Source organism: Sorex fumeus, unplaced genomic scaffold (assembly GCF_029834395.1).
Source record: "Sorex fumeus unplaced genomic scaffold, SorFum_2.1 ptg000036l, whole genome shotgun sequence".
In the NCBI taxonomy this organism is placed as follows: Eukaryota; Metazoa; Chordata; class Mammalia; order Eulipotyphla; family Soricidae; genus Sorex; species Sorex fumeus.
In genome coordinates, this window is record NW_026606093.1 from 16,523,065 (window position 1) to 16,546,974 (window position 23,910).

At 38.7% G+C, this 23,910-nt stretch overlaps 1 protein-coding gene and 1 non-coding gene across 2 annotated transcripts in view; one reads left to right on the forward strand and one right to left on the reverse strand.

Annotated features, from left to right (window-relative positions):
- The window catches only part of SHISA6 (shisa family member 6), a 444,694-nt gene that overhangs the window by 292,761 nt on the left and 128,023 nt on the right, over positions 1–23,910 (forward strand). The gene's annotated exons all lie outside the window — the stretch shown is intronic.
- LOC130027269 (small nucleolar RNA U3) lies at positions 1,756–1,966 on the reverse strand. Its single transcript, XR_008793013.1, has one exon. It is a non-coding gene; the product is annotated as a small nucleolar RNA U3 (small nucleolar RNA).

Below are 23,910 nucleotides of genomic sequence, written 5' to 3' on the forward strand. Positions count from 1 at the left end.
ATGGGAGCTCAATTTCTAATTTTTTGAGAATCGTCCATACTGTTTTCCAAAAGGGCAAAACCTTTTTTTTTTTGAGTTGTGCCCTAGTATGTGATCTATTTGTTTGAGTTGATAATTTGTTTTAGTTGTGCCCTAATATGTGATCTATCCTGGAGAATGTTCCAGGCACAAGAGAGAAGAATGTTTATCCTTGTTTGGGAGGATGTTGAGCCCTATATATGTCCAACAATCCTGATTGTTTCAGCTCCTCATTTAGGGCCCTTGTCTCTTTACTGATATCAACTATCTAGTTGATCTGTCTAGTGAAGAAAGTGGTGTGTTGAAGTCTTCTACCATTGTGTTTCCATCAATGTGTTTCTTTAGGGTTGTGAGCAGAAGCTTTATGAACATTACTAAGCCTTCATTTGGTGCATAGGTATTGAGCACAGTATTTCCTGAGCTATTGTTCCCTTGACCAATAAGTCCATCATTATCTCAATCACTGTATCAATGTCATCCAGTTGTTCATTGATTTACTCAAGTGGGCACCAGTAATGTCTCCATTCATCTCAGTTCTGAGACTTTAGCAGTTTCTCCTTACTTGTCTTTCCCAATGCTGCCATACTGGAGGCTCTTTTAGGGTCAGGGAAATGAGACCTGTTATTATTACTGTTTTTGGCATATTGAATACTCTACAGGTAGCTTTCCAGGCTCTGCTGTGTGGGCAAGATACTCTCAAGTAGTTTGCTGAGCTCTCTTGAGAGGCATATATATTTTTCCCTCTATGATTTATCTCTAATAGCTTTCTTTATATTAAATGGAATTTGATGTGATATAAGGATGGCTGTCCCATCTTTTCTGTGTATGTATGTTTTCCACAGGCTTGTATAATTATTTTCCAATCTTTTACTCCAAGTCTGTATTTATCCTGAGAGTTTAGGTAGTTCAGGTGTGTTTCCTGTAGTCAGCAAAATGATGAATTTTCTTTCTTGACCATCCAGTTACTCTATGCCCCTTTATAGAGGAGTTTAGTCCATTGACACTCAGAGAGATTATTGACAGAAAGCCCTGTGTTGCCCAGTGTTTGTGTGATCCAGTTGTTTCTGCAAGAGTCTATTTCTAATATAAGTGGCCTTTCAGTAATTCTTGCAAGATTTGTTTAGTTGTTGAAAATGCTGCCAGCTCTTGTTTGTCTGAAAAGGTTCATATCCCTCCCTCAAGCCCAAATGATAGCTTTTCAGGGTAGTGGACTTTAGTTGAATGACTTTTTTCAGTCAGTACTTTGAATATGTCCTTTCATGTTTTTCTGGCTTGTAAGATGTCTTATGAAAGGTCTGTTGTGATCTTATGTTGTTTTCCTTATATTTAAGCATTTTCTTCTCTCTGGCATCTTTAAGTAAAATCACTGATGTCTTTATAATTTTATCATTTTGATTACTATGTGTCTTGGCATTATTTTCTCCAAGTATATTTTGTTTGGAACTCTTTAGTTCTCTTGCATCTATACAGGCTTCCTATCAAAGTATCAGGAAAGTTCTCAGTTATTATTTCTTTGATCAACTTTTCTTTCCCTTTACCATTTTCCTCTCCTTCTGGTTTTCCTATGACTCAAAGATTTTTCCTCTTGCCATTATCTATCAAGAATCTTACATTAGCTTCCATTTGTTACTTTTTTCCACTTCATTATTGGTTATTGCTAGTATTTTGTCTTCCGTATTACTAATATGATCTTCCGTATATTCTGTTGCTGTGACTTGCTATCTTATTTTTCATGAAACCACTCAGACTAAATTTTTTCGCTCACGCTCTTCCAAAGGAAGAAAAGAACGATCATCAGCAATAAAAGGCAAGTTGTAAAAGCAATATCTAGAGTCTTCACACTCAGAGAGAACACTCTGGCTTCTCCTTGTAGTTTTGGATGCTTCACAGGATCATAGAAACTTCTCTAGTACCGAACTATTGAAATGATCTCTGAAAATATTGTCTGATATGTTTTTTTTAACTCCTTTAATTCCATTTGTATGGACTTTTTGATACCATGGATCAGTTCATCTTTAAGTCCAATGAATTTTTCTTCCAGTGATTGCTTTAGTTACATGGCCATTGTATGAAACATTGTTTTGAGTTCTTCATCAATGAGGTTTGAGTGTTTATTTGAGCTTTATGATTTGCCGGGACTCTTTTCTCTGTCATTCAAAGCAGGTGAAATCTTTTGTTTCATTATCATTCCTAAAGACTTGTGAGTGCTCCAATTTGAGTTTAAGATGCCAGATATCTGAGGTCCGATCTAATATGTTATTTTTCATCAAGCAGTACTCTTTATAATTGATTAGTCTAGCAAAGACTGTGTCCTTAGGATATTACTTTGTTGATCATTCAGTTCAGTGTCTTAATCCATCCTTTTTATAGAAGGGTTAAAATACACACATTTCAGGAAATATATGACCCCTTGAAGACAATGAGGATGAGGGATGTTGTCATGTCTGATGGTTTGGAGTTTGAGAGGCCTGAGGGTGGGGCTTTCTTGGACCCCAAGAAGGGGTCACAGATAGTACAGAAGTCACCAGGCAGGATGAGAGCTAGACATACCGGAGTGATGAAAGAGACCAGAGTCAATTTTCTGGGTCCTTGGGTCATGCTCAGGGTTCAAGAGAGCAATGGGAAGGCTTCCTTGGTCCAGGAGACCCAGGAAGGGGTCTCAGGTGATGAAAAAGTTATGGAGCAGGATGATGGCTATCACCATGACACACCTCAACAGATCTTTTTAGCAAATGTGTTGGGAAAACTGGTCAACCATTTGCCCCTCCCCCTAAAAAAATAAGAGATCACTTTCTAAGGCTATGAACAAAATTCAAATCAAATGAAATAAAGACCTTATACATTTAATATGAATCATGATAACTTTGTAACTTTGTGATTCAATAAAAAGCAAAACAGAAATAGTGCAGGCTTAAGTAAGTCATGGTTCGACATAGTTTACTCTTATGGACAAGTGTACCTAGAATCGTAATTGTCCCCGTAATTGTGCCTGACTCCAGAATGGGCAATCAAAGGTTCTTCCTACTAGGACAAAATTCAACTCAGTAGAATTTTGTTGGTTTATTTGTTTGTTTGCAGTACATGTTTCCTTTGTTCTTCACTTTAAGCTCAAGTCAATAATAGTCAACTTAATTTTTTTACAAGTACAGTTTGCTTGGAGTAGAGAGACAGTAAGTAAGGCTTTTTGGTGGTGGAGGATTCTCAAAAGAAATAGCTCTGCAATCAATCATTTTTCCTGAACTTTAATGCACAGTTCCTAAGATGTATTCTGCTGTGTCCTCCCATTTTTAGTTAATGCTGATTATGCATGTGAATCTATAACAAGTCCTGGTGAGTTTGTATTGTGGTAGATTTAATAGAACTGTAGCACTGTCTTCCCATTGTTCATCGATTTGCTCGAGCAGGCACCAGTAACAACTCCACTGTGAGTTTTGTTGTTACGTTTTTGGCATGTTGAATACACCATGAGGAGTTTGCCAGGCTCTGCCACGAGGATGGGATACTTTTGGTAGCTTGCATGCAAAGCAAACACCCTACCTGCTGTGCCATCGCTCCAGCCCGGTAGATTTAGTATGAAGCGCAATCAAGAGAGCCTTATGTGTGGATATTCAACAGTGCCTGTTTGATTTTAGCGCTACAGCCTCTGTTGCTGCTAATATAAGTGAGTCTGAGGAAAAATAACATTGGAAAGAGGAACTGGAATACTCTGGTTTGATGTTCTCATTATGCTGTTTGAACCCCATCCTAATGAGTATTTATGTGAAACTATTTAATTTTTCTTCTTCATAATGCTCCTCCTCCTGCTCCTTCTCCTCCTCCTCTTCTTTCTTTTTTCTTTTCTACTTCAGCTGTGGCCAGGGTTGTTCCTGGCTCTGAACTCTAGGGGATTATATGTCATTCCAGAGTTCAAACTTGGTCAGATGTATGTAAGGCAAGCACCATACCTTCTGTACTGTATCTCCAACCATCAAATGCATTTTCTACTCTTTGTCTACTCTTTCTACAAGATTCTCCTACTTTACCCTGAGGTGCATCTTTATATCACCTGTCTGCTTGCTTGAGAGATTTTTTGTTTGTTTAATTAGCCTTGTACACTGTAGCACTGTTTAAAATAGAAAGACAGAAAAAACTCAATAATTTGTTTTTTCAATAATAATAAAACTCAATAATTAAACAATAATTTGTTTAATAATTAATTTGTTTAATTATTGAAAATAAATTAGTGATATTTTTTATCCTATGTATGCTTGCTATGGATTGTTTTCTCATTGTTTTTAATCTGCACCATTATACCATGCATTAACATTTTTTTATATACTAGGTTCTGCCCTTAGCAACTGTATTAGCCTGTTTAGGCTACAATAGCCGAAAAGATACAGGCTGTTAGTTTCAACATCAGAAGCCTATATTCTCACAACTCTAGGAGCTATAAATCCAAGATCAATTGTGCCAACTGGATAGGTCTCTATTCGTACACTTTCCTGGTCTGCAGTCTGAAGGCTTCTGACTGTGTCCCTAGGTTGTCTCTCTATGAGTATTCCCACAGCGAGAAAGAGTTCTGTCTTTCTTTCTGTTCTTATAGAATTTGAACCCCACAATTATGGCCACATTTAATCTTTGTTTTCTCCTTAAAGGACCCATTTTCAGATATTAAGAATTAGATCTTGAACATAAGGACTTTTCAGGGACAAATTTCATCCATTATAATAAATGCATGGTGCAAGTAATTTAATTAATTAATTAATTAACAGTAGTACCTAGAACTGAATACAAGACAACAAAATGTTAGGCGAGAGCTCTACTACTGAGCTACATCCTAGACCCTTACTGAGTTTTTTCTGTCTTTCTATTTTAAACATAGTTTTAAAAATATTATTTGAAAAACAATGTTTTAGAGCAGTGTTCTTCAGTATTTTCCTGACCATGTCCCTTTCTGGTCTTGTTACTTTTCTGTGGCCCCTATTACTACCGATTTGTCTGCTAGTTTTGTGCCATAGACATTCACTTACTTTGTTTTTACCTGTCCTCTTTGGAATAGGAAGCAATCACCCTTTGGCAATATTCAATTACCCCTGAAAGATATGTGTCTTAGATGAAAAAAAAAAATGGAGTCAGTTTTAAACACATCTGTTTTCCAAAAAGATAATAGAAAAGAAATATTTATTTGTAGAAATTTATAAACTTTTTATACTCAAGGCTACTGGAAAAATAAAAAGTAGAAAAAAATGAAAAAGAAAAGTAAGAGGACAGGGTGAGGGCAGTATAGGACATTCGTGGGCTGGAATCCAGCACCTCTGAACTCAGTCCTGTATCGACAACTTCCTAATTGTATGGCCTTAGCAAGTAAAACATTTACATAAAGTCCAGCTAATGTAAAATTTCATCTATAAGACAGGAGATATTACACAAATAAGATTATACAAAATAATCCTGAATTTAGGAACAAAAAACAGTTTCTTCTCCTTCCTCATCTTTCAAGCCTCCTGAGTAATTCCATGTCTGCCCCTGGAGTATCTGTGGGCAAACTCTGCCTCAAACTCTCTTTCATTTTGTATTTTTGTCTGAAAAATTGCCTGATAACAATTTTTCTTTTATGTTTTCTAGTATTTTACCTAGAAAAGAGGATACTTACCTTCTTTTATGATCCAAGGTCTACTGTGTCATGAGTGGATGCACTCTGATGAAGGAAGAAAAGCAGTCCAGACAAACTGCATCCCAAATTGCATCCTTGAGAATCCTCATGTATGGATGTGTTGAATTCACATACGCATTTATTCATTCTGTTTTTATCTTATGATGTTGAGCACCATATTGTGTTACCAGGAAACAAAAAGGACCAAGACTGTTCTCTCCTTATGAGTCATAGAAAAAGAGGAAAGAGAAGTAGAAATATAGATTAGTAGGAAATAAAAACAAATATCTGATACTTTACTGTCATCCAGTAGCTTTTTTGGTTTTTTGCTTCTCTGAGAGGCAAGGTGGTATGGAAGAGAGATAGAACATATCAGTCCTTGATTTCCATTTTCCTTTTTGCTGTCTCGATTATGCATTATAACAAATCTACATTTACTCCAGAAGTGAATGGAAAAAAAAAGAATGGTAAAGAAAACAGGATTTGGATTGAATTTGTTATAGCCTCTGGTCTACTTATTTAATCTTACTGTATGACTTCCATACATATTTAGGTAAATCATCATATCTCTTAGAATTAATTTATCCACCTACATTCAGATATAAGAATGAGATAATGCAGTTTCTGAAATATAGACTTTTATTCCTTTAACATATGAAGTTTTATTATTACTGTTACTTCTGTCACCATCACCTTCTAGTGGTCTAGTAATTAACATTCTCTACTATGCCTGAGCAGTTTCAAAAATCCAAATCAATTTCTAGAATTTTGGCTTTGACCCCTTCCCACTACAGCTATTTCCAGGCTAGTTGTCTTTCAGCTTCACCGAAAGATAGGAGAGAGAAGAGGTAAAATTACTACAGGCACAGAGACAAATATGGACCATTAGAATGAAGGAAAATAAGGAAATACTTGGTACTTTAATACTCAACATTGCATGTGGTCCCCTGGGCACTACCATGAAATGATCTCCATGCATAGAGTTAGAAGAAAGTCCTGAGTACAGTTGGGTACAGTCCATAATCCCATAAATAATTAATTATATAAAAATAAGAATACATTTATTTGTCTAGAAACATAAGGAATAGGAACCTATTTGAACTCCTTAGTATAAGGAAACTGTGAAACCATTTCAACTGAGTTATCATTAGGTGGAAAAATCAGGCTCTATCAGAAGGGAGTTGCTCATCAGTAGACTTCTAGAGCAAAGTTTAACGAAAATCCAGTAGTATTGAAACACTGCATAGGTGAAGCCCTACCATTAACAGTATTGTAAATTATTGTGCTTAAAGTAAATTAATATTTTTTAAAAGTGAAAAAATTAGTGAGAGAAATTTAAATATTTTAAATGTAATTTACTATTTGAGTCTCTTGGAAGTTAAAAAAACTATTAATTCCTTCTATAAAGCTCAAAAGTTTTAGACATTTTCACCTACATAAAGTAAAGTATATTTAGGAATTTGCCACTTTTCCTCACTAACTCCTTTTGGGGACCCATGTCTGGTCCCACAATTGAACACCAATCATGGATCACTGAGGAACCACATATCAGAAATGTTCAGAACCACATATTAGAATTGCGTGTCTTTGAGCAAAAGCAGTTGTGAACAGTATCCTCCTCACCTTGGCTAAGTAGGAGAATGCTGGAGGCTTTTGTTCCTAACAAGCACAGTGCCCACAGCTGCAGCTCAGGCAGACCCTGGGCAAAACAAGAAGCAAAAAAGTCTGACACTGCTAATTCTTCCCTTTTGGAACTCTGCCTTTCTCTGTCATCTCTTTCTGGGTATGCATGCCATCCTTAGTACTGCCACTCATCATTACCCTTGCAACCCTGGTACCATATTTAGGGGTTGCTCATTTTGGTACTGTTCCTAAGCATGAGATACCATTAATTCTCAGCTTCACTATTGCTATTTCATAGTTAAAGAAATATACTCCTATGGATGGCAGGATAATAAATCTTGCCTTGTACATAGGCAAACTGGGTACAATGCCTGGAACCACATATGTTTCCCTTAACATCACAAGCGTGATCCCTGAACACAGAGCCAGGATTAAGTCCTTAACTTCACTGCCCCAGAAATAAAAAAAAAATTAAACAAAAGGAATTTTTTAAAGGAAGAAAAGGAGAGATGGAAAGATGGGAAAGGAAGGGAGGAAAAACAGAATCAGAATTACACGGATGAAACATGAACACTTGTTAGCTAATTTCTTGAAAATGAACCAAGTGGATATGCCAACAGTACAGCCTCTTATCTTTCCGATCTTTTCCTCTCTAAAATATTCCCTGTTTCCTTGCCAAATTACTTGTTCTTCATGTGATGCCATCAGAGCCTACGTTTGATAAGCTGGCCAAGAGAACACATTTATGAAGGACAAAATCCCTTGATCAGAGTGGACCTATGACCCTAAACTCAGCCCTCTCTAAGTCACAGAACATAGTAAAAATAGTTTGCTTTTCCATGGTCAGTTCTCTCACCTTCAAAAGTAATTAACTATACTACTTTCTTTGGAAAGTTTTGCGAAGATGAAATGAAATAGTGTTTGTACAAACACGAAAAGCTTAGCGCTGTTTGTCTATGCTCCCCATGCCAGCATATTCTAGGGATAGAAGTCTGCTTTTTGATGGGACCCTCCTACATACAATTATTTTTTTTACCAGCAATGACTATCATGCGAGGGCGCATGAGACAATAAAAGCTAAAAGCATCTGCGCATGTAACAGTTTGCATGGAGCATGACTAACCCCGAGCATTCAGTCCAACGATGTCACCTACAGCCTAGATTTTAGGGAGCTGGTACTCATGAGCACTTCCACTTCCACACAGGCACCATGGGGTCAGAAGAGACAAGCCCAAACCATATCTATCCTGCTATATCTTAGGAGAGGAAGCAAGTCAAAACTAGATAAAAGTTGTGTTTTGGTTGAAGGCCTTCAGCTACACCGCGGCCTTCTGTTCTTCCTTCCGAGCAATTGTGCGTGTGAGTGAAGATTGCTTTTGACAGTGTCTGGCCCAGCTTGAAACCCCCTTATTTCCAGGAGTCTTACAGGATGCCCCAGAATTGGAAGTTTCTCTTCTCTGAATGCTGCCTGAGCTTTCTGAGAAACACTGCTTCTCGGCATGAAACACATGGTTAGGGGCCCAGAGTGATAGCATAGAAGGTAGGGCGTTTACCTTGTACAAGGTTCGCCCACGTTCAAACCCAGCATCTTCTATGGTCCCCTGAACTCCTCAAGGAGTGATCCCTGAGCTCAGAGCCAGGAGTAGCTCTAAGCACTGTGAAGTGTGGTCCAACTATTTTTTAATTAAAATGTTTTAAAAGCACAAGAAAAAAACACCAGAAATTTACACACCTAGTTTCTACCCTTGATTATACTTACCCTTTTAACCTCATCGGCAGAGTCTGGCAAGCTACCCGTGACATACTTGATATGCCAAACACAGTAAAAACAAGTCTCACGATGGAGACGTTACTGGGCCCGCTCGAGCAAATTGATGAACAACGGGAGGACAGTGACAGTGGCAGTTTATCCTCATATCAAAAAATGGATGGAATTTTTGCCCCTTACAAGAAGAAAGGAATAATATATATAAATATATATACACGTTTATGTATGTATGTGTGTATTCATTAGTAGTTTTTCTGACATCACTTATTGAGCTAAGCTATACTAAGTATTGCTATGCAATAGGAATATTATAATTTAGTTGGCATACTACTATTCCAACTAAAGGTAGTAGTAATAATAAAAATAATATCATAATTATGAAATACCATTTATTGTGTTCTTACTGTGTATTTCAGGTATTATTTGATTTGTCTCTTTAAAATTTTACAACTAACCTACAAGCTACATGCTCTGACTACATCTATTTTTCAAATATGGGTACAGAAGCACAAGAACTGAGTATACCTAAGAGTGGGAAAGATGGTACACCTGATAGGGCACTTGCTGTGCACACAGCCGACCTGATTTTGATCACCTGACCCCCAAATCGTCCCCTGATCCCTGTCAGGAGTGACCTCTGAGCACAGAACCAGGAGTAAGCTCTGAGCACAGCTGGCTGTGTCCCCCAAAGCAAACCAAAGCAACAAAAGTGTATATACTTGCCTCCACACTACTCAGGGTTGCCCATCAAATACAGAGGTAATTGGAAAATTTGCTTTCAACAAGTTTGAGGTTTAGGATGATTCTCAGGCATAATAATTGCCTGCAGTATTTTTTGTGTGCTGTAATAAAAACAATAGGATAAAATTGTCCTGAGAATAAAAAGAATGAAGTCATTCATTTTATCCGTTCATCTGGTCAAGAAGGATATTCTCAGGAAATATGTATAGAGTTGGAAACATTGAGTCTGACAGAGGTGTATTTAAGTATCTATATGCCGCCTTAATATAAATGACTATTATAAAATTGGGGAATAGTAAGAGAGAATGAGGGTTAAAACACCACTGCACTTAGTAATCTAAATACTGCCAGAAGTGATCCTGAGCACAGAGTCGGGAGTAAGTGCTTAGAACCACTAGAGGTAGCTCCCTCCAAATAAAATCTCATCTATATAGTGAAATAAAATAGCAATAGGAAAATCAAACTAAGACAGGAAATAATAAAATTAATAAGATGTTTTTGTTCTTGCAAGTGAAGAAAGGGATTTTTAATATTATTTATGAAAAATTGGCCTTTGATGAAGCTGAAAGTATAAAGCAAAATTTAGTGAAAGTATTTAGTACAGGATCTGCATAACACTTAAGATGCCTTAAGGAAGAGGTATAATTGTATGGAAAGCATCATCGCTATATACACATGTCTTTACAAATAATGCTGATTAATATAAATGTGTTGCAACTATACAAGTATACTGGTATTAAGTCCAAATTGCATGATATCTTTGAGAATGTAATTTTCCCCTTGGCAATGGGATATTTATTCGTTATAAATTCAGTTAAATTCAACAAATAACAATTGCACCACTACTGTGTATCACAAAGTGTGCTAGGTACTGATTATGCAGGCAAGATTCATCAGCTACACTGCCCTTGACCTCAAGAAGCTCACAGTCTGTGAAAAAATTTAATAATAAATAGACAAGGAAGTCTTTATCTATCATGAGGTACAGTGAAACTAAAAAGATAGAAATAAGATCTGTTATCAACAGGTAGATGAGATAGAAGCAAGCTTTTAAAAGTAGATAACCTTTGTGGTATGAGTTTTGTCAAATGTACATGCATTGACTAAATCAAAGAAAAAGCAAATTGTATTGGTGAAAGTTCTTTCTCTCCCTATTTTAATTGAGATTTTTATTATTATTATTATTGGGTGTTGGATCATATCAAATGCTCTTTCTGCAGCTATTGATATGATCATATGGATTTTAGTTTTTCTTGTGTTTGTATGGTATTATATATTGAGCGACTTCCTTATATTAAACCATTCTTGCACCACTGGAAAATCCTACTTTGTCGCAGTATTTGAAATGTTGTTATAATTATTTTGCTATTATTTTGTTAAGGATCTTTGCATCTATATTCATTGTCAATATAGATCTATAGTTTTCTTTCAGAATGTTTACTGTGGTCCTCTTTTGGTATAACAGTAGTGGGGGGCTTCCTGTTTCTTCTATTTCCTGGAAGCACTGAAAAGAATTGAGAGTAAGATTGAGAGTAGGTCTTCTTTAAATGTTTGGAAGAACTCACTAGGAAACCTGGGCCTGGGCTTTTGATTACCACTTAGATTTCTTTGATAGTGATCTGTATGTTCATGTACTCTGTGATTTCTTGTTTCAGCCTTAGGAGGTTATGAGTTCCAAAATTGATTAATTTTTTCTAGGTTATCCAATGTCATGACATTTTATTGTATTCCTTGATGATACTTTGAATTTCTATGGTATTTATAGTGACATTTCTTTCATTTCTGATTCAATCTATTAGTTTTCTTGTTCTCTTTCTTTTTAAGTCTGCATTCTACTTTGTTTACAAGGTAAGGTAAGGTAAAGGCCCTCCCGTTGATCGTCGATTTGCTCGAGCGGGCCCAGTAACGTCTCCATTGGAGACTTTGTTGTTACTGTGTCTGGCATATCCAATACTCTCGGTAGCTTGCCGGGCTCTCCGAGAGGGGCGGAGGAATCGAACTCGGGTCGGCCATGTTGGCTGCTTGTAAGGCGAACGCCCTACCCGCTGTGCTATCGCTCCAGCCCTGTACTTGTTTACAAGAATATTTTTATTTTCTCTGATTTATTCTTTTATTTTCTCTGATTTATTCTTTGTTCAGTTTAATATCTGAATGGTTGAGTTTTTTCCCAGTTTTATTTGTGATAAATTCCATCATGGTCTGAGTGGTTAGTTGGTATGATTTCTACCTTCATGATTTTATGGAGATATGTTTTGTACTCGGCATGTTTAGCACATTGCAAATGATGTGCACCCGGGACCCCTTGGAGGGGAGCGGGTCGAGCTTTCCCCCCCGCCCCGACCGGGGCTCCGGCAGCCGAAGACCTCCAGGACCAGCCACCACCATGCTGAGACCACTCTTCGCACACATGAAGGTACTGGCAGAGGGACAAAGCCACGCGGGTTCTGGGGCCGAGACCTCCAAGCCTACTCGAATTGGAGTCGAGCATCTTCCACCCAGATCCTCCAAATTCCAGCAGGCGGGGGTCACACCCACCACCTGGCCCCCTGGCGCCGTGTAATCCCATCAGCGGCCAAGACTCAGAGACCATAAAATCCAGATCCCGGACGAGAACAGTGCAGTCTTTTGCCCCCGCGCCTGGGTGTCCCTCACCGGGACCCCTTGGAGGGGAGCGGGTCGAGATTTCCCCCCCGCCCCGACCGGGGCTCCGGCAGCTGAAGACCTCCAGGACCAGCCACCACCATGCTGAGACCACTCTTCGCACACATGAAGGTACTGGCAGAGGGACAAAGCCACGCGGGTTCTGGGGCCGAGACCTCCAAGCCTACTCGAATTGGAGTCGAGCATCTTCCACCCAGATCCTCCAAATTCCAGTAGGCGGGGGTCACACCCACCACCTGGCCCCCTGGCGCCGTGTAATCCCATCAGCGGCCAAGACTCAGAGACTATAAAATCCAGATCCCGGAACCGCGCGGCCGCATTTGCGGCCGCGCAACATCTTATCAGAACTTTTCTTTATGACATCTTATTATCTCATTCCTACTTTGGACAAACTTGCAGGCTATCGAATGTAGCCTGCCCACAGGGCAGAGTCTTGCAAACTCCCCGTGGCGTACCAAATATGCCAAATACCAGTAACAATGATGGGTCTCATTCTCCTAAAGAGCCGTGAATATAATCTCAGGGCTAAGATGAAAGAGACGTTACTGGGGCCTGCTCGAGGCAATCGACGATTAACAGGATGATGAAATGAAAAATGAAATGTTTAGCACAGTGGGTAGGGCGTCTGCCTTGCACGCTGCCAACATGGCCGACCCGAGTTTGATTCCTCCGCCCCTCTCGGAGAGCCCAGCAAGCTACCGAGAGTATTTGATATGCCAGACACAGTAACAACAAAGTCTCCAATGGAGACGTTACTGGGCCCGCTCGAGCAAATCGATGATCAACAGGAGGGCCTTTACTTTACTTACTTTACATGTTTCTTTGAAAATGCCCTGTGTGCCTTGGAGAAGAATATGTACTCAACTTTGGGAGGACAAAGAGCCCTATTACATTTGTTAGGTCCATCTGTTCCATTTCATCCTTCAAGGCCAGTGCTTCCTAGTTGAGTTTTTGCCAGTTTATCTATCCAGCAGTGATAAAGAAGTCTCTGACTAGCCCCCAAATTCAGCTTTGCTTTACCACTCATCATGGTGTTATTGCAGACAGGAAGATGTGAGGGTTCTGGTAAAGTATGCTGGGGAAAATAGTGTCTGAAACCTACCCCAACCCAAAGGCATGAAGGCATGAACTACCCTTTGACACAGATGATGTAGGATAACATTGGTTTGTCTTTTCTGCCTTGCCACAGGGAGCTTTAGGTTTATTGGGTTACTCTCATGACAGTGTTCAAATATTGTTTTTTCTCCTCTCCTTATGTCCTTTGCATAGTTTATTCAGAGCAATGTCCTTTTTGTATGGACACAAGAAGACAGCAAATGCTAAGCTTTCGTAATGTAGTAGTTAACTGACTCTCATTGATATTTACCTCCTGGGCAACTGTTCTCTGGACATAAGCCTCAATTTCTCTTACTTCCTAGCATCCCAAAAGAAGGGTCTTGACGAGGGACTGGATGGACCCAGGGCAAGTGATGAGCTATGTGCTACCCTGGCATCTAAATGAGCCTGGCCAAAGTGCCATAATGCTTAACTCTAAGTTAAGAGCGTGGTCATGGACAAATGCTGTCATGATCCAAAAAGTAATAACTAAATTCAGACCCTGCTAGGGTTAGGAATGACTAAGATGGCCTGAGCACTGTAGTCTGAATCTGTGGCAAAATCTTCCCAGGAGAGCTGCTCTACAACCCATTTTTGTACGGACACAGTAGATCTTACTGTGTCCATACAAAAGTAAATAATATTAAGATGAGTTATTAGACTGAGGAAAGGAGAAAAACACCATAAGAGATATTTTGTCCATGGGCATTCATAAATGGCTTTAGAATACCCCTAGGTGGTGTTTCTGCCCTTGAGCCTGATGGGTAGTCAGGAAGAGTTTTTTTTTATGTTGATTTTGCTACCTGACTTGGTGTAGCATCAGCCCAGAGTCCTGGGGGTGGAGAAAGGAGAGTTGGAGAGAGACCCATTTCAGAAAATCAGGAAACTACTGCTATCATCTTGCTGTCAATATTTTCCATCAGGTATGTTAACAGCTTTTATTTATTTATTTATTTTTTATTTTCTTAGTATTTTGATGGTTCATTGTTAGGTGCATAAGTGTTTGAGAGTGTGAGTTCTTAATGTACTTATCCCTTGATCATTAAGAAATGACTGTCCCTGTCCTTTATGTAGCACTGTAGCACTGTCCTCCCATTGTTCATCGATTTGCTCGAGTGGACACCAATAACGTCTCACAACAAATTGTGAAATTTGTTACTATTTCTGGCATATCGCATACGTCACGGGTAGCTTGCCAGGATTTGCCATGCGGGCGAGATACTCTCCGCAGCTTGCTGGGCTCTCTGAGAGGGGTGGAGGAATCAAACTCTGGTCTACTGTGTGCAAGGCAAATGCCCTACCCGTTGTGCTATAGCTCCAGCCCCTGTCTGGATCCCCTGTCCTTTATAACCTTCTTAAATTTTTTAGTGTATATAGTCTGATTAAAAACTTGGCCACTCCAGTTTTAGTTTATGCATCTGGCAGTGGCTCATTTTATCCATCTACAAATTTGATCATTGTATAACTGAAACACAAGCATAAAAATTTGTAAATCTACAACTGTACCTCATAGTGTTTCACTGATAAAAATCTAAATAAAAAAATCTTAGTTTCTGCATCTCAAGGGGATGGGATCGATCGGTCTTCAGGTCTTTGTACTACTTCAGGGCTTGGCAATCTTACTGCCAGGGCCTCCCTATCTGCCTTTAAAATGTCCTCCTAGAGATTTCATCTTTTAAAATCTTTAAGGAATACATGGGTGAAAGTCAGTCTTCCAGTTTATAATTGCTTCCTGTTGTCAGGGACCAGTCTATGTAATTGAGGGAAAACTCATGCTGACTTATTATTAATGGAGCCAGGTCCTTGGTTTGTTGGGTTTTAGAGTCATCACTCTGAAAGAGAAATCAAGTGAAATATTATGCCCAGAAACAGAACATAAAATGCTTTTCTCAGCCAAGGGAGGGCAGAGTTTAAGAAAACAATGGCCATAGTATAAGCTTATTTGCTTTCTTTTGCATTCTGATGAGTTTATTTTAAAAGAAAGTGATAGCTCTATTTTTGCTGGCCTTCTGTAAAATGATATGATAATATGGGCATAAAGAAACTCTCATCTACTGATGGTGAGGTTGTAAACAGATTATAAAAAATTTTTTTTATAAAAATATATGAACACATCTCAAAAATCTAAGAATGAATCTTCCAGATTGACCCAACAATTCAACTTCTTGATAATTACCTCAAGGTTTCAAAAGCACATTTCAATAAAGACATACATGTTCCTATATTTATTGCAGCACTGTTCACAATAGCCAAAAATCTGGAAATTGCCTGTCTAAGAATAGATGATTGCATAAAGAAACTATGATATGTATATACAATGACATACTAGTTAGTCATGAGATAAGAAAAACCATTTACTTGTATATGGATGGATCTGGAGGTATTATGTTGAGTGAAATTAATCAAATCAGAGGGAGATAAATAGACGCAAAATGATCTCCCTCACATATGGGATATGAAGCATTATAGTAGGGGAATAACAGATGCTCAAAGGCAACAGAATCTGAGAACTGATCTATAGAACCGAGCTCAAGAAGGTGGGGAAAGGGTGGAAAGTGTTGGGTGGGGATGTTATTACATTGTATGCATGAAACTATATCTTCAGCATATTGTAAGTTAAGGCACATACAATTTTTAATAAGGAAGAATGAAGGAAGAAAAACAAATTAAGAGAGACTGCATGCAGAAGAAACAAAACATGTACTTGGAAGTTTTCTTCTCTTTACCGTGGGCCAGTGAGATACATGATTTTATGTATGATGAAAGTTTAAACCTAAACACACACACACAAACACACACACACCACAAAATACTTTCATCAATATCAGGACGATTTTCAAAATTACAGACATGAAGATATTGGAAGTATTAAGACTCGCCGGCTCTTCTGTTCTTACTGCCTATAGCTGCCACTGTCCAAACGTGTTTGTGCTAAGTACTGTGTGGTGACCTTTAGAATATACATTCTGAATCCAGTTCCCAGCACCCCTCTGACATTTTGCTTTTACCTCAACTATGAATCCCACTGGATTTCCTCATATCACCCTGCTTTTTCAAAGGATATAAAGAGTCATATCTTTGATCTCGATAATAATGAATAAAATGAAATAGAAATAAATCCAAAGTGTAATTCAAACAAATTTTTTCACATTTATCACAAGAAGTGTTGCTGAGGTGATATTCAGAGCTTACAGAATTTTGTCTTCTAAGAGAAGATCATAAGCACGAAGAAGGATCTGTGAATTAAGGATGTTAACTTCAGACATTCAGGAATAGATGAACTCATTCAGTGTGGGACTATTTTCATGTTCCCGAAATACTCTGGGGGAAAAGGTGTAATCTCTGAGAATAATGAGCAGTTGAACATTCTGGTTTAAATGCTACTGACCTTAGAGAAGACCCCCTGCAGTGCCACAGAATACGCTGACTCAAACCTGGGAATGGAGCCATCTCTTTGGAGTTAACATTAATCTCTTAATGCCAGACTCATTAACAGCTCACCCCACTCAAGCCTCAGCAATTCTTTTGTTCCTTTCCCAACCAAATCTGTTCAGAGAGAAGATACTGAATCTTTTCCATTGATCCTTATTATTTACCCTTGCTAATTTAACAGTGGACCTCTACAGTGGGTTTATGGAAGAGCTGCCCTCTTAAGTCTCATCACAAGCTTTGTCTTTATCTTCTCAGTGAAATTTCTTTACATTTCCTTCCACTCTAAACCCAAGTTTTCATGGTTGGCATATTGTTACTGTATTGATAAAAGTACTCATGATATGCATAAGGAAATTGGTGAATATAAAGGATTGACTGGCCAATAGAGGGCTTATCAAACTAACAACTGCCATGGGAAGAGCTTGAGGACCATGATTAGCTCCAAAATAATGGTCGTTTTCACTTTCAATGATGCTTAAGACTCTCAGTTATGACTGAGCATAGTACATGCCCAAGGTCTCGGTTTAGGGTATATGGAATTGAAGTATTGTGCCTCATTTATAGTCTCCCTAAGGGTGGATTGGTCATAAAGGTCAGCAAAGGAAGAAACCTGCATTATGAAATACCTCTAAGGACTGGGAACTTTGCCTGCATTATTTAGTTCACAAAAGTTCTTTTCGACTTTTTAATGTAAAAAAAAATGAGGAAAGAAAGAATGCTTAGAGTTAGTCTTGTTAACCAATTTTTCATTATCTTTCTAAGATAGTACTTAATTTTGTGACACAAGTATCTCTTGTGTCCCAGTGGGCTCATTGCTTTGAGGGATTCCATGGAAGTATTTAAACATGATTTCCTAACTAAAGAACTTTACAATTTCCTTGGAAATAGAAAGAAATTACAAAAGGGGAAAAACAGAAAACTAAGATTTATTTCTTGTATCTTTAATATCAGGCACTCTTGCTGCATTATTTTGTTCATATCATTTGACAATTTTTTTGTGATAAATATTAGTACTTCCATTTTACTTATAAAGAAACCAGTGCTTTATGGGTCTGGAGCAATAGCATAGCACGTAGGGCGTTTGCCTTGCACTTGACCAACCCAGGTTCAATTACCAGCATCCCATATGGTTCCCTGAGCACCCCAGGGGTAATTCCTGAGTGCAGTGCCAGGAGTAACCCCTGTGCATTGCCAGGTATTACCCAAAAAGCAAAAAAAAATGGAAAAAAAGAAACTGGTGCATAGAAGGGATAAGTAATTTCTCTAATTTTGTGCATCTGATTGGCTAGACTGAAACTTGTTCAACTGAGAATGACTGAGAATGATGAAATAAATTTTAACCAAAGGCTAATATCTTCTTATCCATGTTGTATGAGGGTCTGTAAAGCAGAAAAATAAATGATTGAGACTTCTTGGGGTGGTGAAGTGTAGGAGTGTAGGATAACATTGGTTTGTCCTTTCTTCCTTGCCGCAGGGATTTTAGGATTAGTGAGTTACACCCACCACAGTGCTCCCGAAGCTTCCCATTCCTCTGTGTTTATCTTTTACTTCTCCTCTATGCTCGGCTTCCCCTGTCGGTTAATCACCCATATCCCCATATCAGACCCCATGACTTGTAAGATCAGATTTTTCTAAGGACTCTGGATTTTGTATTTGTAAGTGAAATATTTCTTTTCTCTATCCCTTATGTCCTTTGCATAGTTTACTTTAGAGCAATGTCCTAAACAGTTGATGGTATGCTTTTGTAACTTGGGAGTTAATTGACTCCAAATAATATTTCTTCCTGTTCATCTGTCATATTTACTTCACTTAAGCCTCAGTTGCCCATAATTCCTGGCACCCCCCAAACAGGGTACCAACAAAAGGACTGAGTGGACCCAGAGCAAGCAGCTGGCAATGATTCAGGCCAAGTGCCATAAAACTTAATAATAAGAGAAGAGCACAGTTGTGGACAAATTCTGTCATGACCCAAAGATAAGTGACTGGACAAGGACAGTACTAGGGTTAGGAAGGACTAATGTGGCCTGAGGACTATAGTCTGGGATCTATAGTGAGATGTCCCCAGGAGAGCCACCCTATAAGCTTAATGCATCTCTGACTGTGTCCATACAAAATGACAAGAAGATTATTAAGAAGTAAATTTAAGGTAACTGTTTAAATGTTTGGGGTGGTGTGAGGGATTGAACTGATGGCCTCATGCTTGCAAGGCACGTGCTCTATCATTCAACTACAGTTGGAATCCTCAGTATTTATGTTTTTGTTTTTTGTCTTTTGGACCACATCTGACAGTGCTGAGGGCTTACTCCTGGCTTTGTGTTCAAGGACAAAGTGTCCCCTGACAGTGCTGGGGATACCAGATGAGATGCTGGGGATTGAACCTGGGTCAGCCACATGCAAGGCAAGGACCTTATCTTTGTACTATCTTACTGGCCCCAGTATTTGTGATTTTTCTAAACATTTGTGATTTTTTTTAAATTATTTATTTATTTTGCTTTTTGGGTCTGCCTCTCTCGGAGAGCCCGGCAAGCTACCGAGAGTATCTCACCTGCATGACAAAGCCTGGCAAGCTACCTGTGACATATTCAATATGCCAAACACAGTAACAACAAGTCTCACGACGGAGATGTCACTGGACCCGCTTAAGCAAATCGATGAACAATGGGAGGACAGTGCAGTGCTACCGTTTAAATGTTTATGGACGAAGGAAAGGAGAAATATGGCCTTAGATAAAATTCTGCCCTTGAGCGGATCTCCTAGATCTAGAAAAAGACTCCAAGACTGGGTGTGGGGAGAGAAGCATGAGGGACAGGAGGAGATGGAAATGAGGGGCAATGTGAGACTGGAATTAGACACTCAGTGAGACTGGAATAGACGCTCCAGGAGAATGGAATAAACAGCGGTATGGAGATTTGAAAAAACCGCAACTGATCACCAACCAGCTTGGTGGCACTGTCCCCTCCTTGATGTGTCTGTTGGTGGCGGCTGCAGGCCAGGGTGGAAAAAAGACTCCTTGTCATTGAATGCAGGTCAGAAAGCCCACGTACATTTTGTAAACACAAGTTTGAGACCTTTTTTAGGCATTATGTGTGAGGTGTCTGAAGGAGAAATTTATGTGAAAGGAAAGTGTAAGTCAATTTAGTGTATAGTAATTATGTTAAGTGTTCTATCTTTAAAATAATGCACAAGACCTAAGCAACTTTATACACAGAGCAGTTTTATTACAGAACAGAATATAGCGCCGCACTATCAGGAGAATATCATCCAAGGAGCTTAAGAGGTATGAGTAATAACCTGAGACATAGTGCACATGCATACATTATCTTCAGGACTTGAACGATCAATAATATATTCACAAAGAATCTTGGTGCCAAGAAGTCTCAATTGTTCTCATGGTGTGATCTCTTAAAATAATCTGATCACTAAGGAACATGACCCACCTTACCCATTTAAACCACTCTCTTTCCCTCACCCCTCGATAAAAAGTAAAGTAAAGTAAAAAAATCGTTGATCGTCGATTTGCTCGAGCGGGCCCAGTAACGTCTCCATTGGAGACTTTGTTGTTACTGTGTTTGGCATATCGAATACGTCACGGGGAGCTTGCCAGGGTCTGCCGTGCGGGCAAGATACTCTCGGTAGCTTGCCAGGCTCTCCAAGAGGGGCGGAGGAATCGAACTCAGGTCGGCCATGTTGGCCGCTTGAAAGGCAAACGCCCTACTGCTGTGCTATCGCTCCAGCCCTCGATATAGGTTGCAAATCATAAACCCATTACTGTTACCAAATAATATTGGCAAATAGCTACATCCTGCTCAGCAATAAAACACCTGCTCATTATTAGTGAGCAAATCTATCCTTAGTTGGTACTGCCTCATAATGTAGCTATGTAACAGAAAGCCAATGCAGATTAGTAAATTTAATTTATGGTAGGCGTGCAAATGCTGGGGGTAGTGGTGTAGGCATAAAGAGATGGGCCACATATGGGGCGAATCCAGCCTGTATGAACAACTATTGACTACAAATATCTGAAGTCTTTGAGAATCGCAAGTCCAGAAATAGTTGATTTTCATACAGTTTATGTCTCCCAAATGATGCAAGACTAAAGACAAGAATGAATTAGTAGCTCTACAATGACCCAAGTTATATGATCGTGAATTAAAGTGCTAAAAACCAGGGTAATAAAAGTAGCCTGGACTGTGGGTCACATCACTGAATACATGCCCTGCTGGTGTGAGGCCCTGTTTGGTCCCTGACATCACATGTCTGTGGAGCACCATATCCTGTGGTGAATCCAGGGAATACCAGTCCTATGACAGTAGTAACAAATTAAAAAGTGAAAGACAGAAAATGTGAGGTAAAAAAGTTTCACTTAAGTAAAAGGATGAAGGAATAAACAAAGAGACAAGAAAAAAATCTGACAGAATTGAGAGCAGGGAGTGGGCCAAGTTCAATGAACTGTGGTGGATGGATAATGGCATTTCAGAAGTAAATATAATATGTTAACATTGTATTTCTAAAATATAAACATTTGTACTTTCATAAACCAATATTACTTGTTTTTTAATTTTGTGATTTAAAAATTTATTGAGGCACAGTGATTTACAAAGTTATTCATTTTGAGTTTCAGGCATACAATGATGCAATGCACCAGTACCAGTACCATCACCAATGTTGAAGTCCTCCCAGTCACTCCATTTCCCTCCCACCCCCCAGCTCACTACATTGACAGACACATTATTACTGTTTGGTTAAGAACTTGAAGAAATGGAAACATATCCCCTGTTCATGGATTAAAAGAATTAATACTGTAAAAGTGACAATCTAGCCCAAAACATTCTATAGATTCAGTGCATCCCTATAAAAAATACCCATGACATTTTTTAAAACAAATCCAAGCACTATTGAAATTTATATGGAGTAATAAAAATATCCTGAATAGCCAAAGCAATCCTGGGAGAAAAAGAAGATGAGAGGCTTTACTTTCTTCACTTCACGCTACTTTAAAGCTATCATAATCACAACAATATGGTGCTAGAATAAGGACAGAATGACAATGCAGATATCCCTCCAGACCCCACACCAGGCGTTCGTAACTGGGGCAACTCAGAGGAGGAGCCAGGTGAGTTTCCCTCCCTGGCCCAACAGAGCCCCCACAGCCAAAACCTCCAGAACTCAATTGCTGCCATGTTCACGGCGGCTCTCCACAGGCTCAGACAAGTCTTACCCATGAGTGAATCTGCAAAAAAACCCAGGTATGTGGGAACTGTGACTGAAATCTCCAAGCTTGCTTAGAGCAGGAATGGGCCTCCTCTTTTCATCTCCCTAGTTTATCAGTAGCACAGTAGGAGTGATTCCTGAGCCCAAAGCCTGAAGAAACTCTGAGCACTTCGCATACGGCCCCAAAACAAAATTACTGGAATTATGAGGGAAAAATAGATTGCATTTGTTACAAATAAAAATAGTGGTGAAAATAACTTACTTTTATTGATCTTGTACTGAGCAATTTTTGTTCATTATTTAGTTTTCAGCAAGTTAGCATTAGTTTGCTCTATTTAACAGAATCACAAAGTGTCTAAAAAAATTGTTATTTAACACTAAAGATGTCTTGGCATTTTTCGATCACATTTTTTAAAATTTTTCATCTCTCTTCAAAGTTTTAATAAAGATCAGCTATAGCATTAAATACAAACCTTTTGGTTTAGTTTGGATCACCTGCTTCCATTCTTGTTGGCTCTGTGGTTCAGATAAATACATCTATGTCTCATCTCCACACCACCAACATCTTGGGAACAATTTCCCTATGGCCTTGTATACTCCCATCCTCCTGTTCACTCTTTCCCTTGTTGATTTCTTTCCCTCTTCTTATTAGTTCTATAATTTAGGGAATAGGGTAATCTAGGAATCCTCATTTGATATATTGGATTTTTGTTGTTGCTATTCTGTATGCCATAGATTAGTGAGAAAATCTAGTATCTTTCTTCTTATGACTTACTTTGCTTATTATTATATCCTTCAGTCCCATCCAAGTTGCAACAAATTGAATGATTTCATCCTTTGCAGATGCATAGTATTTTATTGTATTTATATGAAACATCTTAATTATCCACTCATCACATCTTGGATACCTAGTTAATCCCATATCTTGGATATTGTGCCAATGGTAGCAATAAATAATGGCACACATATGTCCTTTTGACTTTTTGTCTTGGGGCTAAATATCAAGAAGTGGAAATGCTGGTTCATGTGACAATTCTAATTCATGTGACTTTTCGGAGAAATCTTCATTCTATTTACCATAGAGGTTGAAGCAAGCAACATTCCCACAGCAGGAGATGATTGCTACTTCGTAACCACATCTCTGCCAACAGATTGTTTCTAGGATTTTTTTAATTTGTTAGTTTCAAATATGATCATTTTCACAAGTGTGAGATAATATCTCATTATCTTCTTGATTTGGATTTTTCTTACAGTACGGGATAAGTCTATTAGCCACTCCTCTGTCTTCTTCAGAAATGTCTATTAATTTTATGTCCCCATTTTTAGAGGGTTTTATTGTTGTTGAAGATGGTAGTGAGTTTATTAAATATCTTGGATATTAAACCTTGATTGGATGTTGTGGATACAAACATTTTGCCCATTCAGTTGTGTGTCTTTCAGGTTTAGTCTATGGTAACTTAGCAATCAGAAAGTCTTTCATTTTGTTGCTGATGTACATTCCTCTAGTGACTTTGTGAAATGGGGAGGAGACAGGTGGCAGCTTTGAGAAGGAAATCTACCCCTTTCTCTCTACCTATCTGTGTCACCCAGGAAATTTAGGACTGATGAAAGATGAAAATCTGCTGTGAGCCCTTGGTCAGCACAGTTGTTCACAGTCTGCCATCCCCATGATGCAGCTGTCAAGTTGTGCTTGAAGTACCCTTGTTCTTTGTGGCATGAAAGATGAGTC